The following is a 17,788-nucleotide window of genomic DNA, read 5'->3' as shown; positions in this document are numbered from 1 at the left end:
CACAAGTATCTTAGCTGTACTTTGATAGAAAAAGGTGAAATATGAAAAGAAAGATGGAATTTGAAAATCAGCAAACACTTAAAACGGGTCAACTGTGCAAGAATAAAATCAAGTATTTTATACAATCACAAATCACCATTTTGGCTCAAAGGGCTTTAAAATTTCTATAACACATGAGACCTTCAATCCTTAGATCAATTTGAGAAGAAAACACACACACACACACTCGCACACAAAACTTAAATAGGAAGAAAGAGGAAGAAATCTCATAAAGAACAATCACTCTTCCAAGAAAAGCAACACGAAAAATTCTTAAATGCAGAACTGTACCTAAACAGGCAATTAGGGAAAATGGAGCCACTGGCTGTTGTTATTTTTATTTAGTAAATAATGAGCCAGAGATCACCAAGTTATCTTTATAGAAGTATTGGTCCTAAATGCTTTTTTCATGAGAACACACCAGACCTTTTTAGGGTAAAGCAAAGTAAGCATCGCGCCCTGCCAGTGGTGAGAAGAACATTCAGATTATTTTTAAGTAAATGTAGAAATGCCACAATTTATTTATTACTAGTTAAAGTCCTCCAGTGCAAGTAACAGTTACATAAGTAAAACCAGGAAAATGTACTTTGAGTATCAAAACCAAAAGTACATTTAGCAGAAAATAATGTGTCATTTGAGTGTTACGTTATAATGTACTGGTGCTCAGCAGCATTGTAGTGTTGTGGTTAGTCAAGGTAGAGCACATTTGAATTAGATAACATACTGTTGGGTAGTTACATCTACAGCAATTTTGTATTTTAAAGCTGATCATCTTTTCCATACATGAAATGTTAATCATAGTAACCACAGTTGTCAGGTAAATCCAGTGTAGAGCAGAGTTTTACTCTGCATTGCAGTGGAGAAGGGGTATAAAGTTGCATGAAATACAAATACTCAAGTAAAGTGCATTTACAGTACAAGAGGCCGAGGTTTACAGCAGAGGTCTTCAATGTTTTTCAGGCCAGTGACCCCTTAGCTGAGAGAGAGAGAGAGAGAGAGAGAGAGAGAGAGAGAGAGAGAGAGAGAGAGAGAGAGAGAGATGAAGCAGGGACCCTCTACTACATACACTGTCTAAAATTGAGATGCACATTAAACTGGGCCTAAAATGCCACATCCTTTTATGGTGCATACAGTACTAAGCTATAAAAATAAATTTTGGTAAATTCATATATTTACTAGTCCATACCCATTAATTGCACAGTTGCCCACATACTGTTTCACATGGTGTGTGTTTGGGATACAGGTCATAGGAAATTGCAGATTAAATAGTCAACTGAACCCATTAAGAAGAGCAATGTATTCAAACAGAGTTTTTGAAAAACGTGGGACAGACAGAATGACTGAGTGACAGAATGACATGCTGACAGTTTCCGTGATTATGTAGAGCATACCATGCCATGACTTAGTCATACCAAAAATTTGAAAAAAACAAACAAACATTCGGCCACAGGGGGAGCCACAGCAATCGATCGCATTTTAGCCATTTTATGTTAGGCCTAGATAAGAAATTAGCTCTCTAGCGCCCCCATTTTGTTTGATGGGGTCAATAATGGAGGGGTCCCCTCAGATTATGTGTGGTCATATGCCTACAAAGTTGCGTGGTGATCGGTGAAACCCTTGAGATGTTATACACCTTTATGTGATGAGCCACGCCCTCCGCAATATTCATTGCCTTATAGAAGCTCAGTTTTAGTAAGTTTTCCAACTTTTGCCAAGAGGGAACTTTAGATATTGGTCCCTAGATTATGTTCACCGAGTTTCATGTAGATCGGTCAAATTTCCTAGTAAGTGATTGATTTTAAGTGTTTTTCAAAAAATTCAAAATGGAGGAAAATCTATATAACCAGAAGTTATGGGTTCTTGAGGCAAATTTGTTCCTCATGAGGAGAGGCATCTCTGTGCAAAGTTTCATGTCTCTACGACATACAGGACATGAGATATGCCCATTCAAAGTTTGCAATTTCAATCTAAAGCTATAGTGCCCCCCTTTGGCCAATTGATGTAATATTGCTTCATTGCATCCTCCCATGACCCTCTACCACTGTGCCAAATTTCACATGGATTGACCAAGTCAGTCAGGAGAAAAACGTGGAACAGACACACAGACACAGACACAGAGTTTTCGTCATTATATAGTAAGAAGATACATTATGTTTGTTTCTGAGACAGACAATATTTTACAGTCTCTTGTTTGAATTGTTGCATAATTATTTATTGTGGCTCATAAGAATGCCCGCTCACTTGACATAATAATACTGCTAACTGGCCAATATGTTTCAGTGGTACATAACTGGGAGCTAACATGTTCACCTGGCTGTTATGGATGGGTGCCGCAAAGTGATTTAGCATTAGCTAGCCAACATGACTGCAAAAGGATTCATGGTCAACAGTTAGCAATGTTAATTAATGTTGTGTAATACCAAACAATTTGGTAGCCCTCCTACAGTAACTCTGAGGACACACTAAAGGTCAGGGATCCCTGTTGATGGCCCACAGTTTAGAGTGATTTTAGAACAGCTAAGAGGCACAACAACGCACACACACACACACACACACACACACACACACACACACACACACACACACAATCTCCAGAGCAGTTTTATTTAGCATTTTTTCACCTATGGGGTGAGTTAATATATTGATTTTTTTCATCAACTTTTGCTGTGCTTTGCTGTATAACATATTATTGTTGGAGCCATCCTTCTCAAGAAGGGGACATAATATCAAATTATGAAAAATCATGGTTGTGTTAAATCCTTTTTAGGATTATGCCTGTATTAAAGGTCCCCACCACTCCCACCTTTAAAATCGAAATCACGCCCCTGCCTGAAATAATTCATGTGATTGCATTTCATCAAACACACCCGATACAAAGTTTAGTTTTTGACTTTTTTTTTCATTAGGGGTAGTGTATGTTTTCACCATCCTTACCATCATCAGTCATATAAGCTTTACTGTATTCAGGGTCATTAAAAGGTATGAAAAAGTTTGACATATTCTTAGTTCAGGGTCCTAAAAGACTAAAAGAAACACATGGCCACGAAAGAATGCTTGTGATTTCTTCTTCATTTTTCTTGTCATTGATTTACAAAAAATATTTTATTGATTATTGGTTTCCATGTTAAAATATTAAGAGTACAATGACACCAGCGCTGAGGGCATTAACTGCAGTGTAGCAGCGTGGTGTCACCACACGGTGTGTGCTGGTGATTATGGAAAGAGTAAGACAGTGAATAAAAATGACAGCTGATGGTTGGCAGCATTGTTTATGAGATTTGGGGTCAGTGTGTGTACGTGTGTGTGTTTTATGAGATTTGGGGTCAGTGTGTGTACGTGTGTGTGTGCGTGTGTGTGCGTGTGTGTGTGTGTGTGTTATGGATAGCGCGGTCCACAGAGATGACTTCTTTGTTTTTCAGCGACACAGACATGAAACAGAGGTGGGCAAAAAAAGGTCCTCATTCTGTGTGCCTCTCTGTCGTCGTGCTTCACATTTTCTGTCACTCGCCCATATAATGAAGTTTTTCCTCTTTCACTCTTTTGTAGTCAAAGTGAGAGACACCACTGATCCTTCCTTTTTTCTTTTTACCTCTTTCTTCTTCCCATTTCAAAGATGCGTCTGTCGGAAGAAGAGAATACATAATGTATATCACAGACAAGCGGAAAAAAACAAGACAATATGAATAATTAATAAGCTGCGATGCATATGTATAAACATTTCCATATCAAATAAATATCATATCTAGTTTTATGACTCTGTTTTTTTATGCTTTGAATACTCAATTACTCATAAGACTGTCTGATCATTTGCAGTGGGACAGTCTCTATGCATGTTGTGATCAAATGACACTGGGTTTAGAGCAGGGGGAAGTTACAGGGAAAGAGAAGCAGCACTTGTAATAAAAAAAAAATAATAATTTGAGGACAGTCTCACAAAGTTCAAAGCAGATGTGATGTTTCCTGGTTCGAGACGAGGTGAGGTACAGAACTCCTGGCTAAAAATATTAGAATTACCTTGAGTCAAGTAGCATTATCTTCAAACTAGATCAGCTGGATTTGTAGATATCATCACTTGACTCCAGACAGTTTGTGAAACGGCACTGGTGGAATATTTTATAAAGTAAGAGTCTGGATGGAAGTCAATGTAAGAAAGAATGAAGCATGAGTAAATATTGTAATCTCCCTCTGGCTGATCTATCACATATATGGTGAGTTCATGTTTGTTGAGAGGGTCCACAACAGAAACAGTAATACACTGCTGTATTTATTATTAGCATTCAGCATACTGACAGGATTTGATGTAGGCTACCATTCTGACTCCGAGGTAGATCTAACTCTGAAACTTTTTCAGACAATGAATTTAAATCAGAACAATGTTATCTGATTTGCGAATGCACCTTTCTATTCCATTTCACACTCTGCGTGTACTGTGTGTGGTAAGACAATAAAGTGCCCGGGACTGCAGAGTTTGGGAATGTAGATGGCAGTGATACAGCTAATGTCACCCAACAACCCCAAAGTAAATCCATAAAGCATCAATAGCAGCTAATTGAAATGATGAATGTATTTTACTGACAGTATTGTGAGTCTTGAGACTCATTTATACTCCCCTTATGTACGAAAATAGATATGTCCGTTTGAAATGTAACCATCACTGTCCTCATGCTTCAATGCGTCCTTTATGACAGTATAGAAACAGCCAATAGATGGCACTAGAGGGCAGAGTCAAAGGTTTCACACCACAACAAACGAGGTGACAGTGGAGGAGGTCGTAATGTTGTTCCTTTAATAGAGAAAGCGTTAGATGGTGATGGTCTGTGCAGCCAGTATATACATCCAAGCATTTGTCACTATTTTTACTATATATTACTATATATATTGTTATTTATTACCATTTCCGCCATTATTTCAATTTCTTCGTCGTCACCTACTGGTGGTACTGCTCCGTTTTGTCCATATCTGTAAGCTTTCAGCTTAGTGATGAAATAAACAAAGAGTATGTACAGACGGCTGCGTCCATCTCCGTCTCTTACGTTGAGCATAAATTGGCCCTTACAGTCTCACCAGTATCAAGACACACAACACATTCTCACTCCGACCTCGTCACATATTGACGTTTTGGTCATGGACCTTCCACGTCCACATGCGACGTGCAAGGTACCCTGGGCGCGTTGGTTGTTGACGTTCTAGGACACCGTGTAAAGTTCTCTTATTTCAAGATACACCTCCGTTTTCACAGGAAATTTAATGTTCACACAGTCTCCTTCAACAACAAACAAAACACGTGGTTAGGTTTAGGCAACAAAAGGAAGTGGTTAGGTTGAGGTTTTAGAATCTTACGGGATGCAAACGCCACTCTCTCAGGTGAAAGTCAGTGTTTGTTCGACCCATTCAACACCCCTCCCGCCCACCCCACTCGCATATTTGCCGCCTTTCGTACTTTTCCCGCTGTGTTTCCCCCTGACACCGCCAGGCGCCATTAAACTATAACAGCAACTAGCCGTGTATCACGCTGACGTTAAAGGGCGCCTTTTTTACATTGGTTTCTGATGCCGCAGTCACTGCCCAAGCACTGTATTTCAACGACTTTGGAGTGAGAGCATGCTCAGACACAAGGACTAGAGGGTACAAAAACAATCCTATAAAGACTATGGATCTTGCAGGCCAAGGTCAATATTTGAAGACCACAACTAGATTCCTTCTGAGATTATTTCCCATTTCTCTCCTGGTGGAAAATATTACACCAAACTCCCTTTAAGAAATATGACAAATTTACAATTCCTTATGTGTCCGCAAAAACACATAACTCTATAAACACAAGATAAAAGGTGTCATATGTCAACAGTATTCTTGTCAATTCAGCATCAATATAATCTATAAAGATAAACTGTATTTGTGTGCAAACTCAACATGTTGGATTTTGTTGCCTCAACTCACTACCAGCCTTAGTTGGTTAGCTGGGCTAATTTGTGGGAGGAGACCATAGGAATGAGAAAGAGAAAGATTTCTCACTGAGTGCCAGTTGGTTGTGCACATACACAACAAAACACTGACTCCCCTCCATGTTTACTGTCAACTGGCATTAAACGTTTGATTTGATTGGAACGTCAAGACAAGAAAAAGACCAACATAAGACGGATCGGGTTGAGTTTTATGATCACCTTACAGCAAACAATAAAGATCACTATAGCGAGCCAATAGTCTAGGAAAACTTGTGATTTTATTCCGACATTGGAAATGTATCTGTGATAATGAAATCAGGCTAACATTAGCTGCTGTATAGTCATTGGGTCTCATTCATGGAATGTGAGCAGAACAAATCTTTGTGTAAACTGCTCGCAGAGGGAAATTGTGTATTTCAGCATTCATCAATATGGTTAGGTTAGGTTAGGTTTCTAAAAAACGTGGATGAGTTATTCAAATCAACTTAATACAAAACTGGAAAGTGCAGTTCTTTGAATAAATAAAATAACAAACCAAGGTGCTCCTCCTCTTTATGCACTGCAGCCCCAAACTGCATGTAATTTTTGTTGAACTTAATTATCAGAGACGCAACGTAGGAGATGTTAGCATTATTTCAAATTGAGTTTTGGTTTAATAAGACCTGTGGATATGGGAAAGCAATTTGGTGTCTGTCTCTGCTCGCACCGGGCAGTTGGTGAACTCGAATATGGCAGAGAGTTGGATGGAGACAGTGTGATTTTATGCCAGACTATCTTCACTCAATCTTAACGGAAGAGCTTCCCTGTAGCTGTTGTATTTTTGTACGAACTTGTGCATTATTTGCATAATTTTTAATCAAACCATTTTCGTTTAACTTTGTGGATGGTTCTTACAACAGATGACACGCAGTTAACGGCAACCATTACCTCTTTCCAGGCCTTTGATTTACCTGTCCCTGTCACATTACTAATAACAGAAGGGAATAAAATGTTTTTCTCATCCCCACTTTACCTAATATAACTTCAAGTCTCAGGTTAGGACAAGTTTTTCTTTTTCTCTCTTTTTTTTATTTGCTTGTGTGCACAGGTCGACAAGATGCACATATCCATAGTAATTATGCGCTGTCACTTTACGATTAATTGGCATTCATGAACGTTCACACGAGTCTGTGATCATCAAGTTTTCCACTGTGCTCATGAATCGAGAGCAGGTTTTCAGTACCAAGGTTTTTTACATGCACATCTTCTCACAGATTTACTAACATTTCATGAATGAGACCCATTGTGTGTTGGGCCGTGACTAAAAATGTTGTGGAACAACAAAGATGAATGCCCTGAAATCCGACTGCACACCCATCCTCAATTATGAGGAAAAGGCAAACTCATCTGCACAGACAATGCAAGAAGACATCTCAAGTATTAGCTGACCTGAGCCTGTGGGATTGAGCAGGAAGTGGAAATGTAATCGGTGGTGAGCAGGAGTTATTTGGAGTCCAGGATCCCATCGCTCGGACTCTCCTGACTGCTGGAAGCCAGAGATGTAACTTCCAGGCCTTTCAACATTTGGCTCCCATTACAGCTAGACAGGTGGGCGCTGGGGGACGCTTTCCTGTACTTGCATGCCCCCTCTTTCTCATTTTCACATACACACATATATTCTTCCTCTCACTTTTGTCTCTCACTTTACCTCTCTCCTCTTCCCTCTCTCCTTTTACACCGTCTCACTTTGGTGCCTTTTCCTCTGGTACGATCTCGCTCTCTCTTTCTTGCCATTCACTTCTCATCTCCCTCTGCTCTCCTCCCTCTTTGTCACACACACTCTCTCTGTCTTTCCACACTCTCTTTCTCTGGCTCACACACACAGATCCCCTCCTCTTCGCTTGTGTCTTCCACTTACTTTTCTCCTCTTTTCTCTTCTACAGACTCTCCACTTCCTCATCACTCTTGCCTCCCTCTCACACACACTCCAACTTACTTCGGTCTGTTGCTTTACCTCATGCTCTCTCTCCGTCTTCGCTTTAGCTTAGCCTCGATTGACCTCTTCTTTTTTTTGCGATTTTTGAAAAAATGTAAAAACTGACCCCTCTAAACAACCTCATGTACTCTTCCTCTTTCAAAGTTTTTTTCTTCTTCTTTGTTTACCTCTGTAACCTCTATACCTATCCCTCTTTGGCGTTCCATCAAGGCACACACACGCAGAAACACACATTGGCCCGATGCCCATACACACATTTGGACCTGGCTGCATGCTTCTCAGTGTCTGGGGCCTTAATGTGTGTGTGCAAGTGTGTGCGTATGCATGTGTGTGTGTTTCTGAGGCCAGTTAAAAAGCAGGATTTGGCAGGGCTGAAACTTCATGCTCCACTCTGCTCAACCCCCTAGACCTGCACGGAGACAAGGTTATCATGTTCCCCCATCACTGCCAGACACACACACAGATGCACACACAATCTTTCACTTTGCCCCCCCACCCCTCTTCCTCTTCCACACATACACTTAGGGGCCTTGTGGGTTGGAGGGCTGTGTGTGTGTGTGTGTGTGTGTGTGTGTGTGTGTGTGTGTGTGTGTGTGTGTGTGTGTTAGATATAAAGGATGCTACAACCCTGCCTTCTGCTGGCCAGTGTGCAGAAGTAGAGGTCAAAGGCTCTCACTCACACACACACACACACACACACACACACACACACACACACACACACTGAAGACATCAGCCTGTGGGGAGCATTTTAGGATAGAGAGATTGAGTTCAATTTAAACGTTGTTATTATTATCTCATCATGGTTTCATATGAAAGCCAAAATGGATTAAAAACAAAGACATCTGTCTATTCATGTTTCCCTGCACAGTCAATAATGCGCAGTAACTATAATTTTATGATTTACTTTACCGATACCAATATTTAGAGTCCAGTTCTGCAGTGTGTTGGCTCCATTGATTAGTCACAGTACAATGATGTAAGTCTTCTTTTTGATGTTTTCACCATCCTCACCATCACCGTTTATATGAGCAAAGTGTTTGGTATTCATAGGTCATTTAAAAGTCTGAAAAAGTCTTACCTACTTAACAGACTTGTATGGTCAGGGAAAATGTTGTCAGTGAAATGTTTGGGAGGGTAAAAAACACTTCAACTTTTGTTTATCCATCCGTTAAATTCTAAACCACTTATCTTGAGCAGGAACGCAAAGGGTTGGACCCTGTTCCAACATGTGTTGGCTAAGGGGCTAAAGGGGTCTCCAGAAATCGCAGGGTTAACACACACACACACACACACACACACACACACACACACAACACATTTACACCTACGGGCAATTAAGAGTTTCCACTGGACCTAGCCTGCATGCCTTCAGACTGTGGGAGAAAACTGGAGCTCATAGCAAAGCAGGACATGGGAATAATCACTGAGTAAAAACAAACATTGACATTTTAAGCCACATAAAATGCTTTTATGTCATTCAGTAATTATCAGTGTAATCAATGGCAGAAGAGGTAAAAGGTTTAGGGCCCTTTAACCAGCTGTCAGAGTAGGGCAATCTTATATCTGAAGAGACTTCAGAGATGAAGGAGCACAAGGAGGAAGGGAGGCACAAAACTTCATTAAAAAGACTAACATTTCGACGCCAGATGGGTCTTCACTGGAGTCAGGATGAGGACGAAGACGCATCCGGTATCTGGTGTCACGTTGAGATATGACATGTAAAGTGCCCAAGGTGAGTTGGTTGTTGACGTTCTGGGACGCCACGTCAACTTCAGCCTGTTGCATGCATTGTCTGTTTTCAATATACACTTCCATTTTCACAGGAAATGTACAGTTTGCATACAGTCTCTTTCAAAATAAACACCATCATTACAACCTTAAGGAAAGCAAACACCACCCTCCCAGGTAAAAGTTGGTGGTTGTTGGACCCATCGCCCCCCTCAACTTTCATTATTGTCCCACGTATCATGCCAATGTGAAAGGACAGGGCTTTTTGTCAGTTTCCTACGCTGAAAGCACTGCCCAAGCACTGGTATTTGATGACCTCGGGGTGAGACCGGGTTGGTTTTTGCCCCTATTCCAAAAAAGACAATGGCCTTCTTTACAAACAGTGGGTATGCACAAATCTGTGCTGAAACCATGGGTACGAATGTTTTCGTAAAAATCCGGGATTCATCAATATATTTTTACCTTAATTTTCCCTACTCTGCGAACAAATTTAGAACTGCCTCAGACCATACATACATTAAAATAATAGAAGCCCCGGCTGTCTTAGAAAATGTAAACACACACTTTTTATCAGCTGTTTTCAGCTGCGAAGACATTTGCAGATACTCACTGACGGGACAGTGCTGCTGTGTCAGGGCCTTAACATGTGCGTATAAACAACTTAACTACCTCCTCTACAATACACCTCTAGAGAAAGGTATTTCGATGGTGATCGGATGGTGATTTTGCATGCACACTTATTTTATGTGCAGAGTAAGAACATTCCTATGCACATATTAGTACATGAGGCCCATCATTCCTACTAAACTGTTTACAGTACATGTCTAATGAAAGTGAATATTCCACTAATACTCATGTTTACATGCAGCCATGCATACTCTGATTAACACGTCCTAACATGTTGTTTATCATGTCAAAATATAGAAGAGATGAACAGCTAAAGCTGGTTGTCATTTTTTTTTCTTTGCATCAATGTTTTTTTTTTGTTTCACACTGCTGGCCAACTTGTTGGACACAGCCTCCCTCTTTCATTCCTTCAGTCACCTTCTTAAAAAGGTTGCGATATTTGCGCATATCCAAAACCCTGTTGATATCAAAGTGTTTTTGATAATGTTTAAAAGTAGATGCATTTCTCCTCCTGACCAGAAATGTGGGATTTTCTTTTGGGCACCTCTCTTTTCTACAGCCTTGCAAACTGTTGACAAAAGGCAGTGTGTCACAGACTGTGGTAAAAGCTCAGTTGAAACGCATATTCCAGATACGCATATAGATGCCCAATGAATGCTCCCAAATCCTGACTAATATTGGTAAATACCATGTCTTTATCACAAGATGCTAACATGCTCACTGTTACTGCTTGTAGAGCATCAAGTAAGGCCCTCTGTTGGCCGCTCCCAGAGTACTCATGGCCTGTTCACATCCCCAGGCCATCAAATAGCAATGTGTTGTCGTGGCCCTTTGCCTCTGACATTGACACCAAAGATCCTTTATGAGATGCAACAGGCTTTTAACTAACTCCAATCTACACTCTTCAGTGGCGGCACTTTACACTGAGAGACACTGATGAAAAGGGCAAGAAAGTTGGCGTAGGACTGGAGGAAGGGGAAGCGAATGGGTTAAACAAAACAAGACTCTTACCCAGAAGACTGCAGTTTGTGAAATCTAAAGTCAATGTTGTTGTAAGGCAATGTAATGTAACTTACGTAACAACATCCCGTGTGAAACCAAAAGTCAGCATTGTTTTAATGTAACATAATGTCATTTGCACAGTTGTACATGTGACGTGTTAACTTCAAGTTAGTTTATTGCTGTGTAACAAACTTACTTTTACTTTTTCAAACTTACTTACCAAAAACATGATCCTTTTTCTAACCCTAACCAAGCGGTTTTGTTGCCTAAACCAAACCTAACTATGTGACATAACTAAGTCTATGTGACTCAGCTACGTGACTTAATTACATGCAGGATGTAAGTATGTTGTTAAGTCAAAAGAAGTCTGCGATGACTTTTAGTTTCAGACAGGACATGAACAGCAGTTTCCCGGGTGCAAGTCTGATCTCCATCACCCTGACCTCCTCTCTAAGTGGACCTTCTTACTCTTTTTACCACCAGTGGAGTCGAAACAATTAAACACTGCCCACTGTGTGACACTGTTGAACCAGGGAATTTGTGTGTCCACCATGACAAAGGATCCTAATTGACTTTCCAGAGGCACTGTTTCTGTGATGCCAACACATAGTTTCAACACATGCCACCATCACGTAATGCAGTGTTGAGAGGTTGTGGTTATTTAATCTAATTCTGTGAGACCAGGTTCTTTTAAGTCCAGTACTTTGTGTTTGGTGGTTGTGGACATTAGAGCCAAAAACAGGAGTAAAAAAAGACAGAGCTTCACCCTTTAATTGAAGTCCTGGTAGCATGGATTTAAAAAGTCTTGTAAATCTGACCTGTTTTTTTAATGTGACTTTGTTGTGTCCAGACCTTGGATGGTGTGAGACATTCACGCTACAAATGGGATAGATTGTGCACATATTTTCAATTACATCAAATTAATGCTCAGATTAACTCAGCAACTGATTAGTGTTTCTCTTTGTCTGAAAACTGTGGCAAGCTGCCACTTACTGAACTCTCCATTTGCATCATTCCTCGTGTCGAGTTCCATGGCAGAAGGAATGATGCAATCTTCACACCATTGCAAAATCAGAGGAAAATGCTAATTAACCTGCAGCACTCACACATACCATATACAGTAAAATATGTACCCTTTGACTGTCAAATTATAACATAATTTTCCAATTAACAAAGCTTTCTACAACCTGATTAAAACATCAATCTCCTTTATCTTCCCCTCTCTGAGGAGTAAAAGAACAGAATAACTATATATCTATACAAGCTATTGTACGTGGAAGCATCTGTAGCTCTGCATCTGTTGATCTATTATCTATTTCTAATCATATCTTTCCAGAGAGTAAGTGAAAGAGAAATAAAGGGAAGGCGCAAGAGAGGAGAGGAGGTAAATAAGGACGGAGATGAAGTGATAATAACTATGATAGAAGGATGGAGAGGGGAGATAAATATAGCGCATGAGGAGAAGAGAGCACCGACTAGACCTGGCTCAGGAGATGTCATTGTTAATTACCACCCCCTCACCCACCTGCACCACACACACACACACACACACACACACACACACACAGGCTCAGAGTGCACATACATACACTGTTGTGGTTGTAAGATCACACTCACATGGATAAAACTCACACACATACAGGAACAATGGAAATGTGAGAACATGTTGAATGACTGCTGCGGTCACCCCATTTTTTTCTCCATAATTTATGTTTTCTATATGGGGTAAAATATGTCAAATTGTTAACTTTAATGGCATGACAAATTTATTTTTCTACTGTCTACAGTAGATTCACAGGAGAATAAAAGAAACATTAATAGCACAGCTGCTAATAACAGCAATATTGTGTATATTGTACTATTTAGAACCACTGCCAAACTTTGTTTTTGGTTTGTTTGTTTTTCATCAGTTTGGTACGACCATGACTTGTCAGAGACTATGGAGCCAGGACAGTGACCAAACGTTTTGGCACTTAAAATAAAATTTGGATGGAACATTGACGACATCAATAAAACGCCAGGTTGACTGGTGAAAGAACAATGTGCATCAAGATGGCTAGTGCTAGAGTTAGGGAAACCATTGGAGAGATTCAGCCATACAGCCTCAGTTACCCCTTTTACACTGAATTAGCTCTGGTTCTTGAACTGCTTCCGTTCAGGACTCTTGGACCTTGGCGCTATCTAGCAAACCAGCCCATGTTTTCACCAGTTTTGATCAGAACCACTGTTTTCAAGGATGTGTTGTCAATGGAGGGCATTGCACAAAGCACAGCTAAAGTAAACAGTAGTAGCAAGATGGCAGACTGCATTTATTACCTGCAGACTTTTGTTCTGTTATGGCAGATATTTATTTTTATCCAAAAACAAGCACGGACCAACTATCAATGAGGTCACTGCACTCTTTTTTTTCTGATGATGTCCTTTATTTTTGCCTTCTCTGTTCTGTCGCTCCCACCTGTAGAATATGACACCTACTGATGTCGTCACATTTGCACTTCAGTCGTTAAGAAAAAAAACTGCTGTTTGCCCAAGGGTTAGGGTTAGGGGGTTAAAATTTGGTGCAGAAACCAGAAGCAAACTTGTTCCATGTCGGTGGAAAAGGGGTAAGTCAGACCCGGACTCAGATGAGGAGTCTGTTGTGCACGAAATTGGCGACTACCAGACGTTTTGCATCTCTTTGTAGTTGTTTTGTATCTCTCAGGAAATTTTGTGTTTCTTTTGAACATTTTGTGTCTCTTTGTAGCCATTCAGTGTCTCTTCGTGGTTGTTTCAAAATCTTATAGTTATTTTGTGTTTCTTTGCTGTTCCTCTGCATTAATTTGAGGTCGTACTCTGTCTTCTTGTGGTCATTCTGAGTCTCTTCCTGGTTGGTATGTGTTGTGAGTGACATTTTGTAGGTAAAGGCCAGGGGGTTCCCCTGACGCTTTGCCCAGTTACCTTGTTGAGAAATCCATCCATGCCTTCTACCACGTTTGCTTTTAAAAAATTTCACTGTGCTAATGCAAACTCTGCACTCTGTACTGACAAACCCGCTCTATGTCGATTTGTGTTTCCCGATTGGCTTTCATATGCACAGAATGCACAGACATTTCTCCTTCTGTAGACAAATGTGAAAACATCTCTCTAGTGACAAACTTTGCATGGATACAAATCAGCATAGTAAGGGTGAGAAATTTTAGGGGACATAAACTTAAAAAAAAAAAAAAAAAAATTGAGTTGAGGGGGTCTTTGAAATAAAACGTGGGCACTGGAATTCAGACTCAAAACCCTAATTATCAGCTTTATTGTTGCTGACCATGTGCATCCATTAATGGTCACAGTCTTGTATGTGTGGCATGCTATAACACTGAGTTGATAGTCTCCATTTTCAAACATCAATCTAGTATAGAATCTCATTTGTAACACGAGTACTGCATTTCTGCTACTTAACTCTTAAATTGTGGTCATCATTCATCTGTTACTCCAATGGATTTCCTGATCTCACCATTTAACTAAAACAACAATACTTTTTTTGTAATCTTCATTGCATTTTCAAAGTGCCTTCCATGGGATGTTATTGACTGTTAAGCAGTTGGAAGAGCCCTGACCATAGCCATTATTTTATCATGAGGGAAATTAAAAGCATAAGTCACAAAAAAAGAAATTCCCCTGCTTGCTTCCCTGCATCTTCCTTCCCCCACCACATTACCACACTGCACAATCCAGGGCCTGTTAGCCACATTAGCTGGCCCTGCTTGGGTGTTTAAACAGTCCAAAGAAGCCCAGCAGTGTCTCAGGCCTTTCTCAAGCTGTGAATGGAATAGCTTTGCAATTTGTCCTGGCAGAAAACAGCATTTTGATCTTAATGAATGACAAATGGCTACCATTAGAAGTGAGAGGGATTATTGGAAGGGGGTGGTTTATGGCATGTGTGTGTGTGTGTGTGTGTGTGTGTGTGTGTGTTTGTTTGGCATCTTAGAAGGGTCTGCTCTGATCTTTCATTTAAACGCTCACTGCAGGACCTCTTCATGGGACCCTCAAAGAGATGGGCCATGTTTAGAAGTCATTTTAATAAATCTACAACACACACAGACACACAGCTACACAGGGACTACTTTTAAAACATACGTGTGTATATGCATCACTTATTTATATCAGCTGAACTGAAAGGCAAACACAAGAACCCCTCAGATGGCAGCTCTCCCATACTTGGTCGTGTGTGTGTAGGTCTTTGTGTGTACTAATGACCAGCATGTGCTAATTACTGTCTCTATAGGTAGAATGCATTCTCTCTTGCTGTTCTTCTCGACCAATCATAGCACAGTATTGACGTCTTCCTTAATTGCATTAAACGAGGCTTGGTGATTGGCTGCAACTGGAGAGGCAGACAAAACACATATTCACTGACAGCTGGCCAGCCTGCTAATGGACTTTGTGTGTGTGTGTGTGTGTGTGTGTGTGTGTGTGTGTGTGTGTGTGTGTGTGTGTGCGTGTGTGCGCGCGCGTGTGTGTGCGCGTGTGTTTGTTTGTGTGAGTGTGTTTGTGTACCACTACCACTAATCATCCTTCTACTACTACTACTTCCAGTGGCCATGGACCATTGGACTACAGGGCCTTTATTCTGTCTCCGCCAAATGCCAAAAGACACAGCTCAACATTTGGCCACAAACAAAGCCACACACATAATGTAGTACAGTACACTACACTGGTATAAGATTTGGGAACAACCAATCCAATGCCTAAAATACTATGAGTGACAGGTTGTTTTACTATGCACAATGATACATCTGTGGACAAAACCAAATTTGACATGTAGACTAACATCTAATCTTTCAATAAAGCCAGCAGTACATTATCAACACATATTCCATACACAAGTCAAGCCCCTTGAAACAGTGCAGGGCTTTGAAGCCAATTTTGCAAAAAGACTTTTCCCCTTTGACTTACATTGTGAAAGAGTTGTCAGTAAATCAGTGGCCAGATTTGTTTGAGCATCACAACCCCGTGAAATGAATCATTTCTAGGGCTGTAGTCTCGGGGTCATCCCTATGTTTCCAGGGTTCTATGTTCCCCGGGTTCTATGTTCCCCACTTAACCCTGCAAAAAAGCTTCTATGTTCCCCGCTTACACAAAAAGGGTTCTATGTTTCCCGCTTGGTTGAGCGGGCAACATAGAACCCGGGAAACACAGAACCTTTTTTGTATAAGCGAGGAACATAGAACCTTTTTTGCAGGGTTAAGGTTCATTCTCACTGCTGCGATACGGAAACGCAGGACGGATTTGCAGAATATTTGCACAGCGCTTTTCCGCGCTCAAACCATACACACAGGCGCGGTATGGACATGGTGTGGAATTTCGCGTTGTTGTGTTCCAAGTGTGAACGGGTGTGGGTGAACATGGATTTGAGTAGTAGCAGCAGCAGCAGCGAACTAGCAAGCTAACGTTTAACAAGCGTCAACATCAACTTTCTTTAGCACTTACTACTCTCACCGCAGCCACCAAGCTGGACAATGGCCTGCCAGACGTCGTCCTTTAATTCATTGTTCATAAAATCATCCCGTCTTTTATCAAAAAGGACGGGGTGCTGTGAAACGAGGTTTATCAACCTTTCTCCCATACTGTCCCGGTCTGCGCGACTATAAACAAACAATTTCACTGGCCCAGCTGTGTAGTTCCGCCGGCAAATTCCGTGGGGGGTCAAAGTCTGGGCAGAAACCTTTTTCACCACACGCAAGTTCCGCACTGGTGTGCAAACTTCCATAAGAACCCATGAAATCAACTTTTCTATTCTTCCGCGAGAATAATCCGCGTGGATATTCGCCCTCAGTGAGAATGGACTTTTAAGTGGGGAACATAGAACCCTGGAAACATAGATACGCTCCCGTAGTCTCCTGGTCGACTCGTCGATTATTTGGTTGATAAGCTCTTGTCCGACCAAATTCTCAATGGTCGAATAATCGCCGTGTTACTTTCATAAGGAGAAAAGTGCTACATGAATAGCTTTCCAAGATTAATCCATTATTTCCTAATGGGGGGGGGGGGGGGACAGGCTAAGTTACCTGTCAACAACGGGGGTGTTTTCTTGACAGAAAGTTGAACTCGCCCACCCTGATGCTCAGCGACGCAGTGACGCAGACCTGCTGTCTGTTTCTGTATACTGACACCATTTCCCTCAGTGGAAACTAAGCTTGTATTTACTTGTATTTCACAGATAAGAAGACAGCAAAGCCTCCACTAATAGCATTTTAAGTCACGTGTGTGATTTATCCTTCAGGGATTTATACTTAGGGATTTATCCTGGCTTCATATGAGACAAGGGAGAGATCGCTAGTTGCTAGGCTAATTTATACAATGTAAAATGCCATTGGCTGGCACTAATAACGTTAGCATATTATATTTGCTTGGAAAACGTGTTTAGTATAAGACATTTGTTTTGTGGGTGGATGGTGTGAGCTGTAATGGAGCTAAATTGTGTGATGTTACCTTTGTTACA

General features: G+C 40.9%; 1 long non-coding RNA gene across 3 annotated transcripts in view; it reads right to left on the bottom strand.

The window, feature by feature from the left end:
* The window catches only part of LOC126406598 (uncharacterized), a 298,656-nt gene that overhangs the window by 126,717 nt on the left and 154,151 nt on the right, over positions 1-17,788 (bottom strand). The window contains exon 4 of one of the 3 annotated variants that reach the window (XR_007571727.1): positions 3,368-3,658. The exons of the other annotated variants lie outside the window; for them this stretch is intronic. This is a non-coding gene — a long non-coding RNA (uncharacterized LOC126406598). Of the gene's footprint in view, positions 1-3,367; positions 3,659-17,788 lie in introns of those variants that run through there. 3 annotated transcript variants of the gene reach the window in all.

Source organism: Epinephelus moara, chromosome 19 (genome assembly GCF_006386435.1).
Source record: "Epinephelus moara isolate mb chromosome 19, YSFRI_EMoa_1.0, whole genome shotgun sequence".
NCBI lineage: Eukaryota > Metazoa > Chordata > Actinopteri > Perciformes > Serranidae > Epinephelus > Epinephelus moara.
The sequence above is the reverse complement of the archived record's forward strand: the minus strand, read 5'-3'. Positions and strand labels throughout refer to the sequence as shown.